The following is a 27,922-nucleotide window of genomic DNA, read 5'->3' on the forward strand; positions in this document are numbered from 1 at the left end:
CATTTTCAGTGACAACATGTTGGTAGCTTGAGAATATCTACACAATGGAAATCAGTAAATTGATTGATTCCATTGGTTGTGGATTTCCAGACTAGGGGACAAGAAGGTACAACCATGAAGCCAAAATTGACCTCCTATTCATTTTTGTTAATACAGCTTAATGAAATACAGTTAAGCTCATTCACTTATATATTGTCATGGTTACTTTTACACTGTAATGGCAGAATTGAGTAGTGGAGACTCAGGGACTATAAGGCCTACATACAGTAAAATAGTTATTATGTGGCCATTTAAACAAAAAGTCTACCAATTCCTGCTCTAGATTTAAAAAAGTGATGAAAAAAATTGTCGATAATTTGAACTGCTATGTCTGTACCTGTTACATTAAAATAGCACAGAAAAAATTATTTCCAGTATTTTAAAACTATTATCCAAGTCAGTAAAGAAGTCAAATGAACTTCTAAAATACATTTTTGTTCTTCCACTTGTCTCTTATTTATTAATGCAAATTAAAATATCAACTAACTCTCATGTTAAACTCTATATGTTCACAACGATCTGAGTGACTTCTTGCTGAATCCAATAATAAACATTTATTAGTAGTCTGATTTTGTGACACAATTATTAGCAATACAACATTATAAAAATGATATTAGATTTCACAAATTCATATGCCAGAGTTGACAGTAATATGTTTATTGGAAATGGAGTGAGCAAATTGGGATATAGCTTCATTTGTCACATCATGGTTAAATTGCAATCACAGTTTATCTATGGATACAATAGTTTATCAAAAGCTAAGAAAGCAATTGAGACTCAATTAGCTATAAGGAATTTACAGTGAAGCATTTTTTTATATTTTATTATTATTTTTAATAATATATTAGGTGCTATATTAGTAACATTTATAATAAATTTATGAATATTATTTTAGTCACAGTTCTTCAGAGAAAAAGAACCAACAGTTTATATGTACATATAGATGTAGACAGACAGATATCTATATCTATCTCTCTATCTATCCATCTATCTATTTATCTATTGATCTATCATCTATCTATCATTTATTTTAAGGAGTTGGCTCACATAATTGTGGAGGCTTAGTATGCTCAACATCTACAGAGTAGGCCAGAAGTCTGAAGACCCAGGGAAGAGTCCAAAGGAAGTTGGCCGACAGAATTCCCCCTTGGCCAGAGGAGGTCAGTCTTTGTTCTGTTAAGACCTTCAACTAATTGAATGAAGCTCACTCACGTTATGGAGAATAGTCTGCTTTACTCAAAATCCATTGATTTAAATATTACTCTCATCCAAAAAACACCCTTACAGAAGCATCCAGAATAATATTGACCAAATATCTGGGTGTCATTGCCCACATAGAAGTTGACAAATAAAATTAACCTTTATATAAATGCTTTTTTTTTTTTTTTTTTTCAGAACTGCCATTTAAACATTGACAAGCATATACTGATCCTGGCCAACACCCCACTCTTTATGTCCTCTAGTGGTCTGCCTATTTCATGTATGCTGTTTAGTTCCTACTTCAAAGTTATGGCTGGAGGATGGAAGAAGCTCCATGGTATAGGTGAGGTCTTACATTCATTTACTGCACAATGATGTGGATATGGTAGCTGGATCTGGGTGTGATTGATGAATGGAGTGGAGAGGAGAAAAAGAAAGAAGCTTCCCTCCCCCTTTTCAGTTTAGAACTGGTAAACTTTTGAAGCGAGCTCTGTTTGTATTTGGCATCCTTAACACCCTCTCTGAGCAGCGCCCTTTCTCACTGATGTCCCTGTAACTTGCTTTGGTCCTTATTCCTTCCAAAGAAAGAGGCCTCAGGTAGATGTGGGATAGATGGCTTTGAAAAACCATAGCAAATTTTATAATTATGAGTCTTGTTAAATCTTAAAATGCTTCCTTATCCACATCGAATTGGATTGCATCTACTCAAAGACAAGAAAGCATGGACAGCTGATGTATATATTTGTAGAATTCTCTCTGGTTTCTATTTGGCAAAGACCATAATAAATTGATGAGATCTAAATTCAAACACATGATTAGCATTGGCCCTGCATAAGCAAATCTAAAATGAGTTGTGTATTTTTTTTAATACTTCTTCCTACCTATTAGTATTAACTTAATCTTTAGCTGAGGCCATTATTGGATATACAGTGTCGCTGTGGGTTCGCTTCCAGCATATCCTTTCATTCATATGTGTGGACCACCTGGCTAGAACGTCTGTCACCCCATCTGATGCCAGAGTTTTTCAAGAGAGTTGGCAACTGTTCCTTCCCTTCCTCACCTCTCTGAGGATGTCCCTCTGGAAGCAGCATTTATTAGTTCTTTCTTATGGATGTTTTATGGATATTTCAGGTTGCTCCATTATGTGCCTTTTTGGAGAAAAGAAATGGTCCCTGCCCGCTGGGGTGAGGGTGGGGCTTACGTAAAAATTTTACCTTTGGGAAACATTTATGAGGAGAAAAATTTAACTTAGGTTTTTGGAGTTTGTGGATTCTCAATTGTGAAGTGACTATTTCATGTATTAAAATGTCGTAAAAGGTGTTTCATTTTTGTGGATTTAGTCTTAAATACCAGAGTTTGCATCTGAGTGTGCCCTTTACTTATCTACTACCAATAATTGTTTCTAATGTTTTGGAAATCATTCAAGGGAACACAATTGTGCTGCTTAATGGCATAGTTTATAAATGTGAATTTATGGAATGAAGAGATAATACTTGGGCATGGAGAATTTAGAAAAATGAAAATCAGCAACAACTAAAACCTTGAAATTTCTTAAGTCTAGCAGATTAATAAAGGCTGTAGAAACAAACCAAAAATAAAATTTTGTTTTATCTTTTAAGAAACATTTTTATAACAACTACATATCAGCTGTTACATGTTGGGGAGGCAAATATTAACAACACAGATGGTATCTGTTCTCCAAAAATTGTTTGGAGGCAAACAGTGTGATAAAAGCAAAAAACAAGAAGTAATATGAATAACAATCATTCAGCGAAGGGAAAAAGAAAATAAATTTACAATTGTCTAATCAAATGATTAAGACTTTGCCTAGCCTCTGATGATTCCTAAATAAAGAATGCGTAGAAAAGATGCTTCTAAGATGCCAACCACTTTTTCTTATATCACTAGGAACAAAAGAGAAAAGAAAAAGCATAATTAACAAATCAGCAAAATGATTTAAAATGTTGCTTTAAAAATTATAACAGAAGGTTTTTAAATGGGTGACATACTTCAACTGAAAGTATGTTAATATATTATAAAATAATTCAAGTACTTATGGGAGAAAACTACATCACAATGAATAAAATTTCTTTTAAAATAAAGTGATTAAGTTTTTAAGAAGTTACTTCACTTTCATTTTTCCTTTTTATTCAAACTCAATAATAGCTCTTCTTTTTTGAAAGATGATCCCCTCAATGTTTTCAACTCTATGTAATTCTTCCTCAATTGTCTAGACTGAAAAAATTTTGTATCAAGAATAATAGCTCAAAATTGTATAGTTTCAAGAATGTTCGTTAGTTAATTAAATAGATTAGATTGTTAAATAACCATAGAGTTTAGGAAAGTGAGATAATAAAAAAAAAAAAAACTTTTATAATGGTTAAATTGCAAAGAGACTGAAAACAAAACAAACCAAAACCAAAAATAAAATAAAACAAAAAATGTTTCCAAGGAAGAAACCTAAAGACACTTAACATCCAATGAATATTAGAGGACGAGGGACCTTTGGAAGGACAGGGAGAAGATGAAGGAGAGAGAGGAGTCTCAGGAAACACAGTGGGTGCGTTTTTAAGAAGAAAATTCACTTTGGTGAACAGGGATTCAAAAATGCAAGAGAGTGGCCAGAACTGAGACCTGAATGTTGGACAGAGTAATCAAGAGTTTATTAGTCATTTCCTTCAGGTTAGTTTTTATTGTTGCTATAGAAACAGAAGACAGCTGTGAATTGGGAAGTAGAAGAAAATGGAAACAAGAAGTCTAGGTACTTTCTTCAAGAAGGTTGGCTGAAAAGAAAGCAGAAATAAAGTATAGGGGCAGGTAGACCAGTGCTGGACAGGTATAAATGATAACAGGAAGTTAAAAGTGAACCTATGTTTCATTTCATCCAAGACCTCAACTTGATAGTGAAATAATAAGTGGCGAGTTTTTCCAAAGTGAGATGCCAGCTCACCTAAATTCAGGGAACCAAGGAGGTGACAGGGCCAGATCTTTGGTGCTCATCTGACTACTCACATGCAAGCGATTACCTACCTGTTCAGAAAGCAGGACTTGTAGGATGATATTAGAAAAATTACTTTACTCTCACTCCCCCCTGCATTACAATGAAGGGGGCGTAGAGTTACTTGGGAAACTACAGATGATTTATTTGAAGAGAGTAGGTAGTGTGAGTTCCTTTGACATCTGATGAGAGGCACAGTAAGAAAATTTCTCAAAGACCTCGATAAGAGCAATTTAGAGGACATAGTGGACACCCGTCTGACATTGAAAACAGCCTTGTGGTACCAGAATAGAACATGTGAAATGCCAACAACCCCTCAGATATCACCCTGCCCATGTAGCAGATGGGACACACATGAGAAACAGAGCAAGCCTGGCATGGCCATAGATCCTGCCTAAGAAGCCCATCTGGAAGGTCAAGGAGACCTCAGCAGCAAGACGATGGAGGAGAGATGCCAGAAAACACGGCCTCAATCAGAATCCTAACAATCAGATGGTGGAAATTTATTGAAACATTTTTATAGTGTCCTCACAAAAGCAGGAGATGGCTTTTCATGTCTGCCAGGCCATTGGAAACTGGCATTTTATTTTAATGACAAATAGGAATTGGTCAACTCAACTTTTTTCAAAAACCACTGGTAAGAGAATTCCCTGTGGAAGAAAGAAGCTCTATGTGGAAACATACTGAAGAGCAAGTAGGTATGGAGAAAAGAATGAGGTTTTTCTTTTCTTAGGTTACCCTGTGTATTCTTTTTCTGCCATAAGAAAGTAGTAGCTTCAACAGCAGACATTTGTTGTCTCACAGTTCGAGAGACGTATGGTCTTTGGTAGCTGTGCTGGCAGGGCTGTGCTTTCTCTGACTGCACTAGGGTAAGGTCTGTTCTGAGCAGAATAACTCTTCACATGCATCTCCTTGTGTGTGCTTCAGCCTCTGTGTCCAAATTTTTCCTTTTTTATAAAGACATCAGACGTATTAAATTAGGGTCCACCGTAGGAACCTCGCTTTCACTTGATTACCTCTTTGAAGATGCTTTCCCCAAATAAGGTGACATTATGATGTACTAGAGGTTAGAACTCTAACACATTTTTTTTTTTGTCCCCAGAAGCATTTAAGTGTCTGATAGTAGGGGACAAGAAAGTAAATTTTTGAAGCACTATAGCAGAGCAGCAAGCCAATTTGGAATTGAATGGCTATAGCTTTAAATTTTGCCTCTGACACTCACTGTATGCAAACATACATACAGTATGTTTTCTAGAAAGTTAAATTTCCAATGTTTATAAAATGGTTAAAACAACACAGTCTTTATAAGACCTTTATGAAAAATAAATAAAATAATAGAAAGCAAGTGTTTATATAATGCATTGCTTGACATACAGTAGGTACTCAATAAATATATATTTTTTATTATTTTATTTTTTTTAGCCTACAGCACCTGGTATTCCTAGGTGTTCTCCCATCCAAGTACTAACCAGGTCCGATCCTGCTTAGTTTCTGAGATCAAATGAAATTGGGTGTGTTCAGGGTGGCATGGCCGTAGACTCAATAAATATTTTTTGATTGTTATTGTTCTGTTTCGGCGTTAAGATTCTCATCATCATCCTTTATTCAAGGATGAAGGTTTCAAACCTTATTTGAAGGTTTGATGGATGGTTTGAGTAAAAGGACATGGAGGAGTTCAATGTCTGCCAGGCATTCTTTTGTGTAAAAGTTACCAAAACTTAGCTGCTTAAAGCAGTACATGTTTATTATCTCAATGTTTCCATCCATCAGGGGTTCAGGCATGCTTAGCTCAGTCCTCTACTCAAGGTCTCTCAAGGTGCAATCAAGGCTGCAATCAAGCTGTTGAGCTATATTCTCATCTAGAAGCCAAATTAGGGAAGAATCTACTTCTAAGCTCAATCAGGTTGTTGGAAAAATTCATTTCACTGAGGCTGTCTGGTCTGGGGTCCTGCCTTATTACTGGCTATTGGTCGGAAGCTACCTCGGATCTTATTTGCATTCCAAGTTCCTTGCCACATGGGCTTCTCTAATATGGCCACTTTAAGACCCTAAGGATAATCTCTAGCTCCAATCTGTTAAGACAGTCTTATAAAACATAACATATTAAAGGGAGTGACATCTCATTCCCTTAGTCATATTCTATGGTTAGAAGCAAGTCACAGGTCTTGCTCACACTCCAATGGAAGGGCTTACACAAAGTTGAGAAGATCAAGAGGCAGGATTGGCTGGATGTCACCTCAGGGTCTGTCTGTCACAGCTGCATTAGCAAGTCCTCAATGAGTAACCAGTTCACAAAACTGATTGACTAGATATGTTTGTTCATTATCCTATAATTATGAATAAATATCTCCAATTACTTTTGATCACTGGTCATGTTGGTTTTACTCTTCAAAGAAGGTAGGAAAATCACAAACACATGATTTAAATGACACTTATTAAAAACAAAACCAAAATAACCAAATAAAAATGGTCCATCAAGGTACGTTTATAAGTCAAATAAAAAAGCCCCAAACAAAAACTTAATTATCTTAAAAGAACCACAATGAGACGTCAATGTGACCATTCTGCAGATGAAATAGAAACCCTAGCAAATATTAGTATTCTCTTACAGAATCCTACCATTTTAAACAGTTTCTGGAGAAAGTTCTTCAATATTGTTCATAGGCAACAACAGACATTAAATGGAAATCTCTCTTATAAGGAATGTGTAAAGGCAAACCATTTGCCAACATTAAAGTGCATGGTATTCTAACTTTCCAGCATAGCATGAGCAAGGAGAAATGAATTGGAGACATAGGTAGGGAAGGAAAAGAAATCCACTTTGATAACCTTGAAGCACAGCTTCCAAGAAAGAGTATGACTAGTACAAATATCCCTTCTTCAAAAGGATCTTCACTACTATCCTGACTAAAATATGTCTTCACCTTTCACTTTTCAACTCCTTACACTCTTGGTTTTCCCTGAAAGCCCTAATCTCAATCAGACACTATATTATGTCATTATTTGCTTATTATCTTTCTTCCTAATTAGAAGGTAGATGCTATAAGCATAGGTTTTTGTGTCTAGATTGTGTCTATCTGGTGCTTAGAATAGAGCCTAGCATACAGGAAACAATGTTCTCAAAAGAATGAATATCACAACTTCATAGCAGCAACAAATATCCAGCTAATGTTCTACCCAAGTGGTTGAATCAGTTTTAAATCAGGCTGAGAGGTCTTAAAATGTCCTAATTATCTGAAATATGAATTAATGAGGTTATACTCTACTATCATTATTATTAAGTGGCATAAATCTGAAATTCTGAAGATACAGTAAGTTTCTGTTACTTTATAATCTATACTAATTCCCCAAATTCAGTAATCCACAGAAGGATTATCTGTCATTGTGTGATTTAGAAAAATTTCACTCTATCTGCTTAATAGCCTTTTGAAATAGAGATCCAAGCTGATCACAAAATACTAAATCAAAAGAATATCATTAAAATTAACAAAGATATTGGTCTCCATGCATGGATGTAAGATATCCATTTTAAGGTAACTGTAGCTCATGTGATATATATTCATTTCAAAAGCAACTAAAATTTACTTTAAAAATTAAGTTCCAATATTTGCTTCATGGGTTAGGAGGCAGTCGGAATGAGAATATTACTAAAAGCGGTGGAAATTAAAACATCTCAAATGAAACTTTATTTTAATAATTGAAATGAAAGACTCCAAATTTTCAGAGAGTAACAGAAATGCTTGTCTGAAATCTCAGACCTTTTAGATTACAGCCTTGAAAACCTACAGTGTCACAGATATGCTGATTCAGCACAGAAACCTCAAGGGAAAAACTACAGTAAATGACTGCCTCAGGTTTGCCCAAATAAATTCCTCAAGAAATCTCTAAGGATACAACAATCCAGAAAAAGTCATTCTCAAAATGCACTCTTATCTTTACCCAAATATAACTTCTCCAAATAGATATGTTTATGTGTTTAAAACTATTATTACCTTTACTGATTTAATTTGATAAAAACAAACAAACAAACAAACAAACAAAACTCTTATTAATGTAATCATGACTCCTCTTAAAATCTACTTGAAGAAACATCAAGATTAAGATTTATTAGTTTCCTGCCACTAGTCTTACTTATATTGAAAGGAGCTAAACATAGGTCTTTATTAGTTCTAAATTTAATTTAAAAGACACTGACTCCATCAATATTTTTACTCCTTTTACCTCAACTGGTCTATAATTTCCCAAACAATTTATTTGCACATTATGTCCAGGAGTAAAGTGAAGATCAGTGTTTTTCTAACCACAGATTGTGACCAATTAGTATACTGTGAAATCAAGTTATTGTTTTACATCTTACAAAATGAAATAAAATACAACAGAACGCAATATATCAGATTAATTGCATGTTGTAAAGATAAGTATTTTTTGAAAAAGTTTTTATTGTGTGTATCTGTATTTGATCTCGTGTTAAATGTGTTTTTGTAGAATAGATTCCTATCAGTAAAGTTTGAAAAACATAGAAGCAGAGAAGAAAATGTAATTTAGAGGCAAATGGGCCTAGCCTGAATGCTGGCTCTAGCACTCCCTCCCTGACATTGAGTAAGTAACCTGCTGGGGCCTCAAATGTCTCATCTAAAACGCTGGTTTATAATTCCTGGTGATAAAGTGGGAGAATATTGGTAGATTATAACTACGTTGAACGTAAGACAAACAAACTGGAGTGACATCATATCTCATCCACATCTGCTTTTATCACAGATATATCTCATTCTAGCTATGAATTATATATTTATGGAAGCAAGGAAGACCTGATACAAAATTTAAAACATTGGTATAAGTACCAGCAAACAAAAATGGTGTTTTCCACATTGTAGCTGGCCAGCTGAATCTTAATGAGCACCCGAGTTTCACTTTGCTGGACTGTGGGGCGGGAGCAAAAGCATGAGATATGCAACAGTGAGTCATGATCTCCATGAATAACATTTTAAAAGGCTAAACAATAAAAATAACTTAGCATTTATGTGAAATATAAAACACTTTAAACGTTTTATGTATCCTCAAATAATTAAGCTCATTGGATGTCTTTCCACTGAACTTATTCAAATTAATTATCTTGAGAAATCTACCCAGAATTTTAATTGTGCTGAGAGAGAACATCAATAGTGTCCTGAAGGTTAAAAGCTATTTTATAGAGAAATTTGAAATTGAAAGCCAATGACAGTCAGAATTCCCTAGTTGTTAGGTCTACCTGTTCAGAACTTAGAGAACTGATAAAGAGACAGTCCACATTTTGATAAAGCCACTGTTTTAGTCCTGAGTTAAGCAATCATCAGTTTGTATTCTGCAGGCTTTCAATAACAAGATCACTTGAGACTGAAATTAGTTTAGTGATTTTATCATCCAAAAGGAAAATTATTTTGATTATATAGGCTATAGATCAATCTAAAGATAATCACTGCCTTAGATAATTTACAAAAGCAACTTTTTAATATATTCAAAAACTTCACCTAACCTAACAAGTTCTGAAAGGTCCAATGACAGAATATTTGTTTATGTGTCTCTAGGCAATTAGATATATATTTTACATTTTTTAAAAACTTGGTTTTTGAACTTGCATAGCCATGTACATTAAATCATATTTTAAAATTGCCTTAATCTAGAAAATTTCTATTTTTCCCCCTTTAAAAATATAACAAGAGAACAGTATTATCTTTATCATAATTAAAATAAAAAAATACAGATTGCTAAGTAAATAACAATTCCGAATTATCACTAATACTGTCTTAAGAACTAATGTTATAATTGGCCTATTCATCTGATATCACTCTTTGGAAAACATGTTTTAAAAAAAAACTTTAAAAATTATATTGTCATAAATGCAAAGAAAAATTATTGAACTAATGTTTCAAGCCAAAAAACCTCCAAATTTTGGATTTTCTATTTCTTTCCCGTTTGCTCTCTCCCTTATCTTCTATAATATAACTTGTCTTTGTGATAAAAACACAAACTCAGGGCTTTATCTGATTTTCTTTCAACTTACAGACTAGTGTAGCTATCATTTTATCGGCATAACTCACCTTATTTTACCATTAAAGATCTACATTATAATTAATTTTTAATTAATATACTTTGTGACTGGTGACAATTTTCTAAATTCATGGTTTATGGGCTCCCTCCAGTGGCTAATGTAGCATCCACAAATCTCTCAAAATGGCCAATTTAAACCACTAAGCGTATTTCAGTAATGATCAAACATTGTTTCAAAATCTCTGAATTTAAATCTTACAAGAAACAATAAGCATCAGGTGAGCATGTACCCATAAGTTATTTATCTATCTATTCATTTACCAAGAAATGGTAGCACTTAAAACATATGCCAAGCACCATGCCAACCTTTGGAGATTCAAGATACGAAGCAACCTCTCCCTAGTACTTCCTTTGAAGAGGTGACACGGATGCTTATAAACAATGATAAACACCACCAATCAAAACTCAGTGAGGTGAGTACAATAATGGCATGGACAAAGTGGAGTGGACATCCCATAGTCAGTAAATAATCCTAACAGATAGACCAAGGAAGGCCATTCAGCAGATCATAAAATATGTGGTTTGGAAGAAAGGACATTCTGAACAAAGAGAACAGTATCTTCAAAGGCTCAGATTAAAAAAAAAAATACTTGGGCATATATGAAAAATTAAGAATTTCTTTTGGACTGACTAGAGTTCACCTGGGTAACTGGTAAAAGCTAAAGATGTTTAGAAAGATAGAAATCAGAACATGGAAGACATAGGATTCTTGCAAAAGCTGAAAAATACCCTCCTGGCATGAATGAACCATTAAAGTATTTTTTAAAAAGGAAGAGACATGGATGGATTTCCATTTGGGAAAAGGAAATTGTAGTGGCGATGTGCAGGACACATTGGAACAGGGAGTGAAACCAAGTTCAGGGGATGTGGGTAGGTAATTTTAATGAAAAAACTAATGATAAGAAGGAAGTAAATGCCCGAGATTCCAAGATGGAAATAAGCAGAGTCAAGGGATGTTCAGGTCTTAGATACATGGCAGAGAAAGGAAAATGTGTCTATGATGTCCCCTGGAAGTCTGGTTTACATTAAATTCAAACTAGTGTCTCATTTGTATAATTTTTAAAATTTAAAATGATGTCATTGAAAATGTACATAATGTTATCAATAATAATTCTCTTTAATGGATAGAATAGTTATTTGGACCTTATTAAAATTAAATTTGGGGCATGGGTAAGGGATTCCTCTCTTTAACTTTGAGGACAGTAATGTCCCTGAGATATTTCTGTTCACATGTCAATAAAAGCAATTTCGTGACACAGTGCTTCTTCTGGCAGGACTGTTCATTGAAACCAGGAGAAGAGAACCTGCAATTTCAGCACCCAGTTTATGCTACAAATATGTTAAGTTTGAGTGGGCAACGGCAGTCCTTAGGGAAGCATTGATGCTTTGGATATGCATCATTTATGGCTGCTTCAAAACTCCATAATTTGATAGTTTTCCATAGTATACTACCACCTTCCTGAACCAGAATTGAAAAAACTAGATACTTTTCCCAGCTTCCCCTGATACTACCCACATATACATGAGTTGGGTTTCATAATCAGATACATCTATGGGAGACTTTGATTTTCAACTGAGTTATGTGGGGGGGGGGGCTGGGGTGTCCTCTTTTCTCTCCCCCTTATATACTTTATGAACAGGCAGCATGTTCCTGGAACCAACAGCTATGGAAGCAGCTTCCTATTTGGGAGCTCCCTGAGGTTGTGTGGCTTTAGAGCCAGCAACTGTGTAGTAGTTTCCTGATGCAATGATGCATGAGTGCAACAGAGGCAGTGGTTCTCCTTACGGAATGGTGAGGGTTGGGAGGATACAGACATGATATGGGGAAAATGTTCTTGACACTCTCTATGGAGTCTGTTAATTTCTCCAATGTATTAATAAATTTATTCTTAAACTAGGCAGAGGTGGTCTGTTGTCTGCAATTTTGAATATTGGCCAAAACATAAACTGCTGGTAGAAGTCATTGTTGGCAGCAGGATCTTAAGAAAATGGGAAACTTGGACTGGTTTTCTGATGGCGGGTTTTATAGGCAGTGAGGAACCAGATAGCATTAGGGGATGGGACATTGGTAGTCCATAAAAGCAATCATGAAACAGCTACTGCAATTATCATACAAGGGCACATGGAATACAGAATCTATTAGAGGCGAGACTTTAATTGATCAGATAGAGGCTTCAATAGACTTGCCACTTTGGGCTTTGCAAGTTTAGAGGTTTTTCAATACCTGAATAAGGAATGCTTAGACAAGTGAACACAACAGTAATTCACTTGAGGCTATTTTTAGGCTACTCATGCTATTCAAAAACAGGCAAAAGAAGATTAATAAATTGCCTTGGTGACTGATCTCGATTATCAAGTGAAAACAGAGTGCTTTACAATATTTAGGAAAGAATATATATTGAATCCAAGAACTACAATGTGATTATTTTGAGTATTCATAAGCTTATGACTAGTTGCAGAAATCAGGATCGTAGCAGTCATTCTTATTTTCTTCCCCCCTTACTGTGTCACCTACTTATCTACAAATGCTAGCTTCTTCTCCTTTTTCCTAAATCTCTTTCCCTACTCTTTTGTATAGGCTCTGCTGGCTGTTGTTAATTTTATAGTTTATTTCCCAGATTTCAGAATATTGAGATAGGATTGTGACTGAGCCAGAGGAGGAGTGAACATCAAGCAGAGATTCTTATCTTGTAGTTAAGTGTGCACAACTTCGTCTAGATGCATTCTTGTGTCCATCATGTTAATTTAACTTGGGCTCAAAGTTGAGTTTTATCACTATGCTTGTAGGAAAGGAATGAGCTTAATCCTAATCAACACCCAACATGGATTTTATAGTTTTCGTTTTTATTATTTGTTAGTTTTAAATAAGGTATACCGTCTAGTTTCCATTTTTATATCAACCAAAACTTACTCTTCATTTTAATCCAGCCAAAGTTTCTTTATGTAAACATAGATGATTAAATCATGAGCACAGAGATTGTATTTTTACTCATTCAAATGGTAGACTATGAAATATGTGAATCAAAATGTACAATTTTTCATTCCTCCAGCATTTAAGTGTTACCTTTGAGGCCAATTATTTTAAAACAAAAAGAGGAACAATGTGCAATAAAGATAAAATTATATTTCAGTGATGTTGAATGTCACAAAAAAAAAATTCATTATCACTGAACAGCAAAGACACCTGGGCACACATTCACTAATAAAACCCTCTGAGATCTAGCACAATGGCACTACTCTATACTAAAAAAACTCATTGTAATGGAATTTTCCTAATATAGATATCCTGAATGTGATTTCTGGAGAGTTTCATTTTCATTGCTATTGGAAGACAAACTTCATACATAAACACATAAGAAAATGTTGCTCATGCATAAACTGCTTGAAGATTATCTCTGTATAGTTTAATATTGTTTCATATTATTTAGATTTATGGTTTGCTGCAATTCAGTTATTTTAAAAGGACTAAGAAATATACATATAACTCCCCATTATCAGAATTTATACATGCAATATCTCCAGTTATATTGCATTTATCAGTTAGGATGTTTTAGTTCCAAGTTACACAAACCAATTAAAGATTACAAAAATAATAGTTCATTTTCTTAAATAATAGGAGGTCTAATAGTAGCTATTTTCTGGACCTATTGATGTAGTAGCTCAATTGACGGACAAGCTCTCTCTGATTTTATGGGCTTTTCTCTGATGGTACAAGGGCTGCCACAACTCCAGGCATCACATATGCAAAAGATAAGATCCAGAGAGAAGGAAGATAGGAGACATTTCCTCATGTTCATCTCCAGTTTACTGAAAGGAAAATCTTTCTCAGGACTTCTCAGAAGGCCACAACTAAGTCATATGCTAGTAATCTTATCAAAGACAATCAGGGAAAAGGATTGTGATGCTCAAATTAAAACAAATATGAGTCATACTCCAGGGTAGTGATTCCCATAAGAAGAAGGGGGTGGGGGTGGAGGTTGCTATCAGGAGACAGTAGGTATTGCCTGGAGACATGTTTGGTTGATACAGCTTGGGGGCTGGTGTTGTTTCTAGAATATAGTGACTAGAGGGCAGGAATTCTACAATGCTCAGGAAGATACTTCACGACTAAAGATTATCTGGCTCAGAATAGCAATAGTAGCAAGGTTGGTAAGGCCTGTCCTAGGATTTCACTCACCTTCCCTGGTTAGATTGCCTTTTGTTAAGTGAACAAAATCAAGGTTCTATTAGCGAGAAATCAATGTTTTCTCCCACAGGGGAAAGAAGTCTATTAGGTAAGTGGTTCTCAAACTTTAAAAAACATCGGTGTTACCTGGAGGGCTTGTTAAACACAGATTGCTGTACCCCACTCTAAGATATTGTGATTCAGTAGTTCTGGAGTTAAGGCTCAAAATTTTCCATTTCTAATAAGTTTTCAGGTGATGCTTATGCTGTTGGTCCATACACCACACTGTTGAGAACAATTGTATTCGATCACACTGGGGTCTGTGATTAAGTATTCATCAGATTGTGACAATGGGCAACTAACTTAACTTCTCTGGGCATTTGCTTCTTCAATGGTTAAATAAGAGATATACTAAAGGTACAGTCTAACAACAAAACAAGATACACAAATTTTAATGAAAAGTGCTAAAATGTTCAACCTAACCAACTAAAAAATGCTAATTAAAACAACCATGTTTTGACGAAGATAGACACAAACAAGGAAAATGAATGCTGGTAATCAGGGAAAAACAATTAGAGCCACACCTGACACCAGTGAGCAAACTTCACTCTAAAAGAATGACGGAATCAAGTAAGGCAAACTTATGGGGAAAAAATCAAACAGGAAATAAAACGGGATATTTACTGGTCTTACGGAAGAATGATAACCAGCCCCGAAATCAGAAAACAACATTATGGCTATTTCATTATGATGATGTTCATGATGATTATAATAACATACTTATTAACATATTAAAAGATATTAGAAAAACATTTAAATAGTTCGGGAAAGTGAATAATCCACATACTTCATAAGTGCTCACTCAAGTATAAGGGAAAAATAAGAAAACAATAGATAAGAAAGAAAATAGTAAGACCTTACAAGTCACGCAAGATGAAATATAATATGGAACTAAGCCAAAAAAGTAAATTGAAAAAATAAAAATAGTGGTATTAGAGTACAGTCATTGTAGCTGATATATTTATGTACACATATACAAACCTGCAAAAAAAAAAAAATGATTCAATTGTTCACCAGGTAGTCCTGGAAGAAGGTCTGTAATGACTGACTTTGGCCTTGGACTGGGATCAGGCTGGTGATTACTAAAGTCCCCGTGCCCAGTGGTTCTTAAGGACTTCATCTAATTTGGTGCATCCTATAGCCCTCTCAGGAAAGCGTTTTTATTTCCATTTTACAGATGAAGGCACTGAAGTTCAAAGAAGTAAACTGACCAGCCTAGCCTGTGCTCTTCGTATTATAATTTTGGTGTTGCCCTTGGATGGTGATAATAAACATCATAACATTAATGACTAACATTCATTGAGTACCAAGTGCTGTGCTAAGCAAACTGCCTGCATCATTCCATTTAATTCTTAATATAATCCTGTTATCTACTCCCATTTGTAGATGATAAAATTAAGAGGATATGTTCAAGGTCACAGAACTCTTAAAGTCAGGTCTGTAAGATTCCAAAGACTACACAAAAAACCCTTCCTCCTATTTTCTTCTTTAATAGGAGGAAAGAAAGGGGAATTAAAAAAAAAATTCAGAGAGAGAAACAAATTTCCATTAATATTTACCCGATCAGTTGGAAAGAAGCATTTTTCACTTTGTTAGGGATTAAGGAACTGGTGGGAAGGCTGTATTTGCCTTGGTATAGCTTTTAATTTCTACCCTCACCTCCCGACCCTAACCTCTGGTTTCAAATAAAATTTTCATCATCAAATACACTAATGGATTTGTCTCCAAAGTTTGAAAGAGTGTGAAAAGTGGGAATTAAAATAGAATTAAAAGCTGCCTCTCTCAAAAAGTACACTAAAAAGCTAGGAATGTATACATTAAGTGATAGTAGAGGTGAGATAATTATGAGTGAGATAATTACAAGAGTAATACCAATGGCTGGCATATGTTATGTGCATACTGGCTGCCTGGCCCTGTGCTGTATACTTTAAAAACATATTGCCATTTAAGCCTCATAACAATCCTCAAAGGTACATCAGTATCTCTTATTTCACAAATAAGGGAAGAAATAGTTACCTGATAGGTTGACTTAGAAGGGTCATGTGTACTCAACCGTTGTGCTACATCATAAAACAAGCAGCTTTGTAGTAAGCGATGAGAGTGAGAAGTATTAGGACTCAAGTTACTACAGGAAGACCCAGATTGACAAGTTATTTTAAGGGTGAAAAGGCAGGTAAAGAGACTCTGGTAACGGGTGAAGGATTTTAGTAGAAGCAAGACACAGATGTGCCTACAGCCTGGTATTAAAGATACCACGTGTAAATCATTCACTTGCCAGTAGCAGCTTCTTAGAATGGCAGGGATGTCCATGGTCTCCCCTTCCACTGAATAATAGGCTGCTATGCTTTGTTTTCTTTGTTTTACCTGAAACACAACATTAAACTTCAAGTTCTACGTAATAATGAAGGGTGCCAAAGTAAAATTTGATGTTGGACCTACACAATTAGATCAAAAGCTGCTTTTTCTGAATGTGAAAAAAATATATAGAAGTACATATTACCTATCTGCATTTAGAATTTTACTCTATTAATTCCCATTTAGCCTTAAATTGAGTGTAAACCTTCAAGGATACACACTTATTTTTTTTTTGTACAGGTGCCAAAGACACACAGAGGCCCCAAAAAATTGGTCAGTCAACATGAAGTAGCTTAATATCTGTTGGAAATGGATAGTTATCTGACTTTATGTTTTGTTTCTTCCTCCATTTGTAGAAAAGTTGTTTTCAATGACAAAAAAGGAAGCAGAAATTAATGGAATTTGGGAGTAGGAATTAATGGAGCTTTTCCAATAATTAACAGAATATCACTGAAAATTATTTTTCTGTGATTATCATTTGTATTTATTTTTAATATTTTATTTTCTAGGAAGCAAGGCAAAGATATCTAAAAAAATGGAATTTTAAGAAAAGATTTATGGTAGCAATTTAATAGGAATAAGTAGCTGCTCTACTTATTTTTATAGAGTTATAATGGTTTTTGTTCTTTGATCAGACTCATCAACATAAGCCTCTTTCTATTGTCTTTGAGACCATGACTCAAAATTCACTGTTGGCCTAGTGGAAGGATAACTTCATTTCTGGCATAGTGATTTATGAGTAAATAACTTTTGCAGTGCTAGTCTTGCAATCCCACACTTATAAAATCATTGCACCTGTTACACCATGACGTGAGGTCTTGAGACCATAAGATAAACCAAACCACCCAGTCATCTTTCTAAAAAGGGATGACCCATTTTAATATCTAGCAATATGCACAAGCTCTTTAGCCTTAGGGAAGAAATTGATCATTAGAAGGATTTGGGAAGGTATTTCCTCCTTGCTTAAACACAGTATTACAGAATTACATGTGTGTGTGTGAGGAAGCTTATTTCCAATAAGAACCACTGCTAGGGGCAAAATACAATATTTGATGCAATGATTCAGTCATTTACGATAGGACCTGAGCTCTATTGTGTCACACTCACACCTGTGCTCTGTTTTATAAAGATCCTCAGAATCTGTGAGGTTGGCTTGATAGCCTCATCGCAGGCAGGCAAAAGGCCAAACGCCTAAGCAAGCATTCTATGAAAATCAAAATTGATGGCTGTCACAGAACTTTATTGGTTAATGGAATTGTTCTGAATTTTGATCGTGGCGGTGGTTATGTTGGTGTAAACATTTCTCAAAATTCGCTGAACCATACATTTAAAATGATGTGTTTCATTGTGTGGAAATTATACTTCAATAAAGCTGATTTAAAAAAATGACAGCTGTCCATGTCGACCATGAACACATGCCCCTCTGGCAAAAGCAATAGAATCCATGAAGTCAGCTCTGGGTGCACACTAATAAAGATTAAATATAGCATTTAAGACTTTGTGCAGTTGTGAACAGAAAGACTTCCTTGTGAGAAACTGGCAGTGATAATTAAAGATTTGGGAACTTTATCTTACCCTCAAAGACAAAAATAGCCACTCAACATGAGTCTCTGGAATTTGCCTTTTTCTTTATCAAACTAGTCCTAGAGTACATCAGCATACTCAATGGCTTTCCAAAGCTTTTCATGCCCCTATATACACACAACTCATGATTAGAACTGGTAAAGCTCAAGTTCAACATGCATATTAACTATGAAAAGTATGTCTTCTTGTTTCAAGAAAATAAAACATAGCATAGTTCTCTGAGATTAGTGAAAATATATCTAAGAAATATAGTTATAAAGGCTAATTTCCTAAATATGTAGTATTTAGGAAACCACCTTTAATGGGTGACCTTGGCAAAGTCACATCATCTCTCTAGATCTATCTCTATTTTTACTTCTGTAAAATAAGCGGGCTAGACCAGATAAAGCTCTATAATACCAAACATCATAAATCATACTTATCCTATGGAATAGAAGTGCTATATTTACTAACTGGAAATTCTCTCTTTTTAGTACTTAATTCTTTCTTTTGTTATACTAGATTTGGAGAAAGGATGGTGCTGATGAGAGAATGAGAAAAAAATTTTAATTATTTAATTGAGACACAGCAGACACTCTAAAAATATCAATTTCTTTTCAGCAGACTGAATATGATAAAATAAATGTTCTATAAGTTGGGATTGTCATGAAAATATTAGGAAGAAAAAGCATGTTATCAATGAGAAATAAAAAGAAACCATGAGTAATCTTCCTCACATTTTAACAAAAGATCTGTAAAAGACTAAAATATCTTTCATTGGAAAAAGTTGAACACCTCTTTGACTTTTGTGAAAATAACTCTATGTTTTAGAAATTATGACATTATAGAATGTTGGATTTACAAGGGAATATGTATGGTTATCAATGCCAGCTTCCCACTCAGAGTCTGACGGTGTCTCATATTGTGACATAAAATACAAAAATAATAAACCTGCCTTGATTATTTTACTATTGTAAAGGAAAGGCGCAAAAACAACTTCACACAGCTGTTGCTCTGCATGCTTAAGTCAAGCTGTGATTAATATTTTGGAGATAAATATTCAGATACAGCAGCTGGGGCTTTCTCTTAGCACATAAAAGCTAAATTTTAGCCAAGGTTGCATTTATTCATTTACTTTAACTTGTCAGCATCAGAGAGTCTTTCTCAATTTCAAACCAGGGCACACTTCTCGTTCTAAGAAGAGCTGATAGAATGATGAATTTGCCCAGGAAATCTAAACCCCTTGGAGTCTGGTAGATAAAAAAATAAAGCAAGAAAAACAAATGATTGAAGTCCAGAGCATCAAAAAATTATCTAAAACTTGGACTTAATGTGCAAAGATGGTGGCACATTTTTTTAACATCATCTAAGGGCAAAAGCCACCCAAAGAAAATCTACAGGAATACATTCAATTCAATGCATTGTTTACTATTAATTAAAGGTCTCAAACTTAGTGAACTTATTATTATTTTTTTTTATTTTTGGTCAACCTAATGCTTTTTTTCCTGATAGAGGTGCAAAATATATTTTATTTTATTTTATTTATTTTTTTTGCTAAAATAGATATCACCAAAATGTATGGACTTTTGTATATTTACCAGTAGTTTTTTTTTTTTAACTAAATTATCTTAACCTTATTTTGCTTTGTTGATGGTCTATGTACATCTAACTTCTCAAATACTCTAAACTGACTGTAACATTTTACTCTGTCTCATTAACTAATGAGTTAAGTGAAATAAAAGATTTCTCATGTCCACTCTATAGTTGCCTGGCAATTATAATTTTACCTTTTGAAAATTATATTTTAATGAAAGGATGAGGTATTAAATGGAAATTATTAATTGCTATACTTTTTCTTTTTTAATAAAAAAGATAAAAATGAAAGGGTCGTGCCATGTAACTGGAGGTTATATAAATCTTGGATGTTTGAGAAAAAAATTTACAAAGAAATGTATTAAAAGTGAATTCAAGTCCTATAAAAAGGTTGCAGTTCCCTCTTCACTTGCACATGCTCAGCTCTTACTCATCTCTTAAAAAACAGTCAAATTACTATTTTGTTTGCAAGACTATCAATATTTTCCCCCAAGTAGACATTTTCTGCATATCATTTGTGTCGTCCTTCTTTAAAGCATCTACTATTTTGTACTGTAATTTATCTATTTAAATGTCATTACTGACACCTCAATTTTATGCCCGCTGAGTTCATTTAAATGCAGGGCAGCATCGACTGGCCCATGGTGACATAAGATGAACATTGAAAGATGCATGATAATTGCTCCTTCACTTATAGATTCTTAGCTGGTGGCATCCCAATGGAGCTTTATAATGGATAGTTTAAGACAGACTCTTGTCTGTCTGCCACACTGCCTTGTCCCCCAGCTGCACCCGATATGAACTGCTGAGAGACTTTATTGTGTGATCAAAGAGGACACACTCCAAGTTCCTCAACTCACAGTCTTCAGTCTTTAACCTCCTTTCCCTTCGAAGTCCACTGGCAGGTTAACTTGAGCTTTGTAGTGATTCTAGAGTTCTGTGCTGCCCCCTGTTTCCCAGTGCTCAAGATCTAGTAATAGTCATAACTCTGCAGTACAGTGAACTTTTGGATCATCAACATGCATTTGCCAGGTTTGGAAACATTCCTAGGTATGCAGTCAGTCCAAAGAGGATGCACAGTTACACTCTTTGATGCATATCACCCTTCGCCAATGTCGTTCCAGTTTACTCTTCCACCAGCACTTCCTCCTACACTCATCAAAATTCAGTACTATCAATCTTTTACAATGTTTGATACTAAAATACAAGAAAGGACTATTATCCCAGTAATATAAATGTTGCCACTGGTTGTGCATATTATTGTGCCCTAGAGCTTAAATCCTAACAGGACCCAGGTAGGAGATGAAGGAGGCCAAGAAGAGTCTATAAACTTGCCTGTTGGAAACAATAAGCCTAGGAAGACATTTTCTCATGGAAGGATAAGCAAATCATGGAAATAAAAAACAAGGAGACTGTGAAAGGGTGAAACATTTAAAGCAGAAAGGGCATTATACTCAAAATGAAGAGAAAAAACATATTTAAAACATTACTGATGGAAACCAGAGAAAATAGTTGTTTACTTTCTTAATATATTTTTCAAAAACAAGCACTCTCAGAAACAGGAAAAGAAAAATGAAACCAAGATGCAAATGGATGATTTGAATATTAGATGAGTGAATTGTTGAAAGTGGAAAGAAACCGAAAAATGTAATCATAGGATGAAAAGCCGCATTGAAAATAGGAAGGAGCCCAACTGATATCACGTGAAATATACTTTTTCTATTGAAAATGGTGTTATGTTGTTTATCATTCATTTATTCTAACAAATACTTCTGGGCACCTGCTTTGCATGTCAACATTTGAAGATAAATGCTGAGAATCCAGTTTGTGAAGAACTCACCTGGAGGGAGGCCAAGCGGAAACACTGTAACAAACTGAGGCTGGGCTCAGGGCTGTAGGAGCACAATGAAGGACAGATTTTCTAACTATGCACTGAGTGAGGAAGGTCTGTCTGCACAGAGGATGCAACCTGTAATTCAGAACTTAGAGAATGAGGCAGATTTGGCCAGACTCTCGAGCGGTGGGAAGAATTCCAGGCAAAGTTCTTAAATCTATCTCCATCTAGACTGAATTACCTTTTGTATATAGGTCTCTAACATTGTGAGGGATCATATTTGCTCCTTAAATAACGTTTTCTAGAGAAACACGCAAGTTATGAGCATGCTCACCTATGTGTTAACATTATGACGATTTCAGCTGTTAAAAAAGATTGTATCACTACAGAATGTGAGAGTTATTTTTTTCCCACAGGCCAGCTCTATTTTGCATGGCAAATAATCACAAGTTTTTTTTAGCCTATGAAAACATTACAAGAGAACTAAAATTAGAATTTTTTAAACATATGGTAAAACAAAGTAAAAGTACAGTTCTCAATATTTAAGTTACTTTTCTCTAGAGGTCTCAGAGTCTAAACCGAGTTAATCGCTCATTGATAGCTCAAATGTTGAAAACACAGATGTTTTATTTCTTTAAATAACTTCTTTTCCTACAGAATGGCCATGTCTTGTGAGATACAATTCATCCAAGTATAATATGGATCACACATGGAACTAATCACATTCTATTTTTGAAACCCCTTGACAAAACTCTGTCACTGCATAAAAAACAATCCTCTACCCCCCATCTCAACTTTTTTTTCCTTTATGCAGCAAATATTTGGTTTAACAACACAAAATAACTCTGATGTTCTGAGAATTTCATGACATTTTGTTTTCCATTATGTTAGGTGGGAATGAAAAAGGACCAAACACTATTGATAACAGCATTAGAAAATCTTGGCCTCTCAGATTAGGTAAGAATCATTATTGGTAAAATAATTGAAATGATCATTTTATCTATAAATATAGTTAAACATTGAGTTCCATGGTTAAATTTGCAAAGAGAACAGGTTAAAGATGGGCATTCAAATTCTGCTTCATCCTGAGAATCCCCAGTTGAAGGCTCTGAATGAAATGTTCCAAAGTCACTATCTTGTTTTCCATGGATAAATGTAGCAAGAATAAATAGCACAGTTCTGATAATTGTTGTGGGAAAGAAAGAATACTGTATATGGAGCAGAAAGACAAATTCCAGATATTTAATTCTGAGAACATTCTAAAACAATTACTTAAATTTAACAGATTTCAGTTTTCTTGACTGAAAAATGGGACTACTAATAAGACTATACCATGCAAAATGGAAAGTGAGAATATATATGGGGCAACTCTTATAAACAACAAAATATTGTGATCCTGTATTTGTGAATAAGGCATCATTATCATTATATGGGATAAGAAATGACAAAGAATTGCTTTTGTGATTTTGACAATTAGCATACAATTAAAGGTGGCTCAAGAAGAAGCATAAACTTTTTTTTTAGACGCAAGTATTATTTAGCTAAGTACTGCTTTTCAAAGTGTATATAGATGCAACTAGCTATGGGTTATTTTACAGACATGTATGCGTGCATGTGCGCTCAGACATACACACAAACTGTCAATTGTGTTTCTTCTTTCTAAACTATCATTGTCCTATTTCACTCCCAGGATAGGACTGCTCTACCACTCAATAGCCATGTGGCTCCAGGGTTTCAGTCAGCCATTTAGTTCATTGTTGCTGGAAATGATAACATTTGCCAGGTATTATATCTGTTTAATGTGTTTATTATATAGGTTCCATATGTTCCATGAAATTTGCAAATCTCTGAGATAGGGAAGAGAGAGTTGCTTATTAAAAGCTGTTAAAATGATAATCTTGAAATTTTTTAGCTCAACAAATAACTTTATGATGTTAAAATATACAGAGTTTTTGCACTTACTCTAAACTCTTTTAAATATTGTCTCCTGTGCTTACTGCTAAAAATACGAATACTAAAAAATGAAATTTACTACTTTCAGGAAATTATTAAATTTTAATTAAAAAAAAAGTCTTTGAAAGTCTACCCAGCAATCTGAAAACACACTCAGAGACCAGTAATAATTGCATCTCATGTGTAATAATATTCATATGTGAATGAACAGATATGATCGACAGATCAAAATATAAATATGGAAATGTGACATGGGCTAGGGGAGGGGAATTAGAGAGGACCATTATTGCAGAAAGCAAGAGAGAAGGCAAAAAACACTGCATAAATTTCCAGAAAATAAAATGATGGCATTTGAGGAACAAAATAAATACAACTCATAATTTCAAAATGTAGAATATATAGGCTTTAAAATTAAACTTAGTTATAGAATTTCATCATATTCGATAACTAAGTATTTATACACAGTTGTTTGGAGTAACAAATAAACATAATGCTCTTTAACTAGTATTTTAAAAACTACGCGGCATTTTCTAAAGTTCTTAGGAATAAAATGTGCATGTGTTTTTATGTGTGCCATGTGTTGGGGGAGGATGCTGCCGAGGAGATAGGGTCTATCTATGTGCTTTCAAAATGATACAGTTTAACACTCTCTCACAATATTGGAGCTTCTAAAGCTTAAAACGAATCTGTAAATACTAATGACAACTAAAACTGAAAATAGCAGTGTAATGATTAAACAACAGAATTGCTATATTTAAATAAACATAAAAAAATGGATTTTATGAGACCTCATTAGCTCTCATTATTATATTTAATATTTAATACTTTAATACTATATTTAACATTAGTTAAGCTCGTTGTGTTTCTAAATGAAGTCTGAAAGATGTAAAGTGTTTTATAGATCACTAGTTTCATGGTGACGATATGCCCGTGGTGACATGGCCATACTGAGAAGACATTAGAGACTTGAGTTCACGTTCTTGCTCTGCCATCTACTGTGACTACAGGCAAGTTTCATACGTTTTGTGTTTGTAATATGGCCATAGCCTTAATATTCACCTCGTAATGTTGTTTGAGAATCAAATGATCTAACACGGTACTCATAAATCATTCAATGTGACAAACTGGAAATGCTCAACGTATTTTAGCATTCTTAATGAAAACTAAGTTACCTTACAGAAGTTGTACTTTTTTTTAACATTTTGACTAAATTTTTGAAGTTTTATTGAGATAATTGACATACATAATATTGTGTAAGTTTAGATATGATTATTTAATTATTGTGAAATGCTAACCACAAAAAAAGGTTAGTTTACACTTCCATCACCTCACATAATTACCCTTCTTTGTGTGTGTGCTAAGAACATTTAAGATCTGCTCTCTTAGTATTGTACAATTTTCATTACTGTTAAAGGCTGCTAAATAATTTCTTTATTTAATTATTTCCCAACAAGTAATTTTATTAAAATTGGAGAGATAGAAAAGATCTATCGTTTATCTATAAGTAGGTATTCATCATGCTTAGAAACCATCTCAAGGTTTAAGAGAATTGTATTTTATGACTCATCTCTATGATCATTTTTAAGTTTCTCAGATGCCATTGAAAATGGTTTTGTGGACATTTATCAATATATTAAACTGAAAATAAACCTGAGAGTGATTTAGGACTTTGAAAATAAAATAGGCGAGAATTGAAATCAAAATAACTTCCTATCTCTGTTAAACAATACCTGAACTAAACAAAATTAACCTTGCTCCAAGAAATTCTTGCTCCTGGAATCTACAACTGTATACCAACCTAAGAAGCATATTTATCAAGACTAAGCATTTGCTTATTATGACTCATTTCAAGGTGCTTATTTTCCTCTTCATACTAACTAAAAACTTAACTCTGCTCAATTTCAATCATTTCTGTACCTTGCAAGGTCCATCTTAAAATTATTCAGCCCAGTCCCTAACACTGGTTAAATACTCCACCCTAATTTTTCTCTTCTGAGACATTATTAACTCAAAGCGATACACACTTTCTTGCTGCAGTAGGTCCAATGAACTTAGCTTTACTTCACCAACGAATTTTTTAGTAGACTTTTAGCGAGTTGACATCAATTTTTAAGACATTATTTGTGGTATTTAGAGAGAAGATTTGAATATCTTATACCCTCATGATGGTAAAAAAAAAAAAAAAGTGTTCTTTTTTGGTGTATGGATAAAACTGATTATGTGCAGAAGGAACTAAACAAACTATCATGCTTTGATCTACAAGTTGTATGCCATTCAAAGCAATGCAGTGGATTGTTCTCTGTTGCATGCAAGTCAGGAGACAGATATCTAATTATCCAGCAGGAAGAAATGGATACCATTAGAACTGGCCCTACTCTTCTGAAATTGCAACAAGGAGAAAATCCAATTAATTATTTTATATTCTACAATATACTGACAATAAATTATGTGACAGGTGGGTCTCTATAGAAAAGCTGTTAATAAGGTAGATTGGCATTTCTATTCTATTATGTACCCTTTTGCTCTTGAATACTTCTCTGAAATAGCATTTGGCTCCCTAACAAGAATATAGACAAAAACCTTAAACTGTCTTGGCTTCCAAAACTAAGAAATTGAAATAGTACTGACAATCTTACTGTGGTTTGAGAAGATTGGAAAGACAATTGCAATGATGATAAGAAAAGAGTAAATTGTTCACTTTTTAGATAGGGTTCTTACTTTTGCAGACTAGTGGATAATTGCTCTGCATGAGAGTTTCGGAAAAGTGCTTTAGAGGAGTGATTGAATCAAATGGAATCTCCTGGCTGGAGAGACAGAGTTCCTCCAAATGTAATCTTGTTACCTTCTCACCAAGAGAATAAATCCTCATGAGCACTGGGTGTAGGTGCAGTGGGGAAGGGAGATCAGGGAGAGGAGAGGAAACACTAGCTGGAGAGACAGAGTTCCTCCAAATGTAATCTTGTTACCTTCTCACCAAGAGAATAAATCCTCATGAGCACTGGGTGTAGGTGCAGTGGGGAAGGGAGATCAGGGAGAGGAGAGGAAACACTATGTTTCAATGTATCCAAAATATAACTGTTACACCTTAGAAACAAAATAAAATTTTTGTGGCTTTATCTTCCTCATGTAAAATTACTTCCTCAGATTATATATCTGCTGTTGTATAAAATAACCAATAATAGAAAAATTCAGCACATTCCACTTCTCAAACTCGATGTCAGGAGATTACCTACACGGACTTCTGAGTTTTGTATTGCTAAGTCATTCTAAAGCACTTATTAAATGACTTTTGTAGTCCAGGTAGTACTACCATCCTTAAAATGATGGCTTTTAATATTCCAATAGAAAAGGTATGTTTCAATAAAATGATACTCATATCATTTTATTTTGTTCACCTTTGGGAAACTTCTATAGCAAAAGCCCTATCTTTTATTAAACTGTAAATCAAAAGTCATTTGTTGTTCCTTTTGTTCATACAAGGGTTATTAAGTTTTATCAATTTGAGATGAAAGTATCAAATATTTGACTTTCTAAAGAGACATCAGATATCACTTATATGTGGGATATATATCTCAAAGCAACAAATGAACAGGACAAACAAACAGAGACTCAGGGACATGGACAATGGACTAGTGGTTACCAGAGGGTAGGGGTTGGGGAGGAGAGGAGAGGCAGAAGAGGTAAAAGGAGTCAAATATAGGGGTTTGGGGGGAGTGTGAAGTGGATAAATGGGATCAAATATATGGTAGTTAAAGGAAACTGAACTTTGGGCGGTAATCATATGATAGAATATACAGATGTCAAATTATAATGTACACCTGAAAATTATGTAATTGTATTAAACAATGTTATCCCAATAAACTTAATTAAAAAAAAAAGAAAAGAATAGATATCATAACTTTGACTTGGTGGGGATTAGTAATTCCACCTCCCTCACCACTCACTCTGCGGCCATCCTCCTAGCCTTTGATCACAATGCTAATTCATCATAAACCCATTCCTCATAATGAACCATCTGTCTAGATTTCCTCATCAGTAGTTGTTAAAATTAGGCAAGGATTTGTTGGTTAGTTAT

At 34.4% G+C, this 27,922-nt stretch overlaps 1 protein-coding gene and 1 pseudogene across 1 annotated transcript in view; both read right to left on the reverse strand.

Moving 5' to 3' along the window:
- ZNF385D (zinc finger protein 385D) overlaps nucleotides 1-27,922 on the reverse strand; it is a 721,959-nt gene that overhangs the window by 385,866 nt on the left and 308,171 nt on the right. The window lies entirely within an intron of this gene.
- Nucleotides 5,658-5,776, reverse strand: LOC118602682 (annotated as a pseudogene).

This window comes from Rousettus aegyptiacus, unplaced genomic scaffold (assembly GCF_014176215.1).
Source record: "Rousettus aegyptiacus isolate mRouAeg1 unplaced genomic scaffold, mRouAeg1.p scaffold_m13_p_4, whole genome shotgun sequence".
Taxonomy (NCBI): Eukaryota; Metazoa; Chordata; class Mammalia; order Chiroptera; family Pteropodidae; genus Rousettus; species Rousettus aegyptiacus.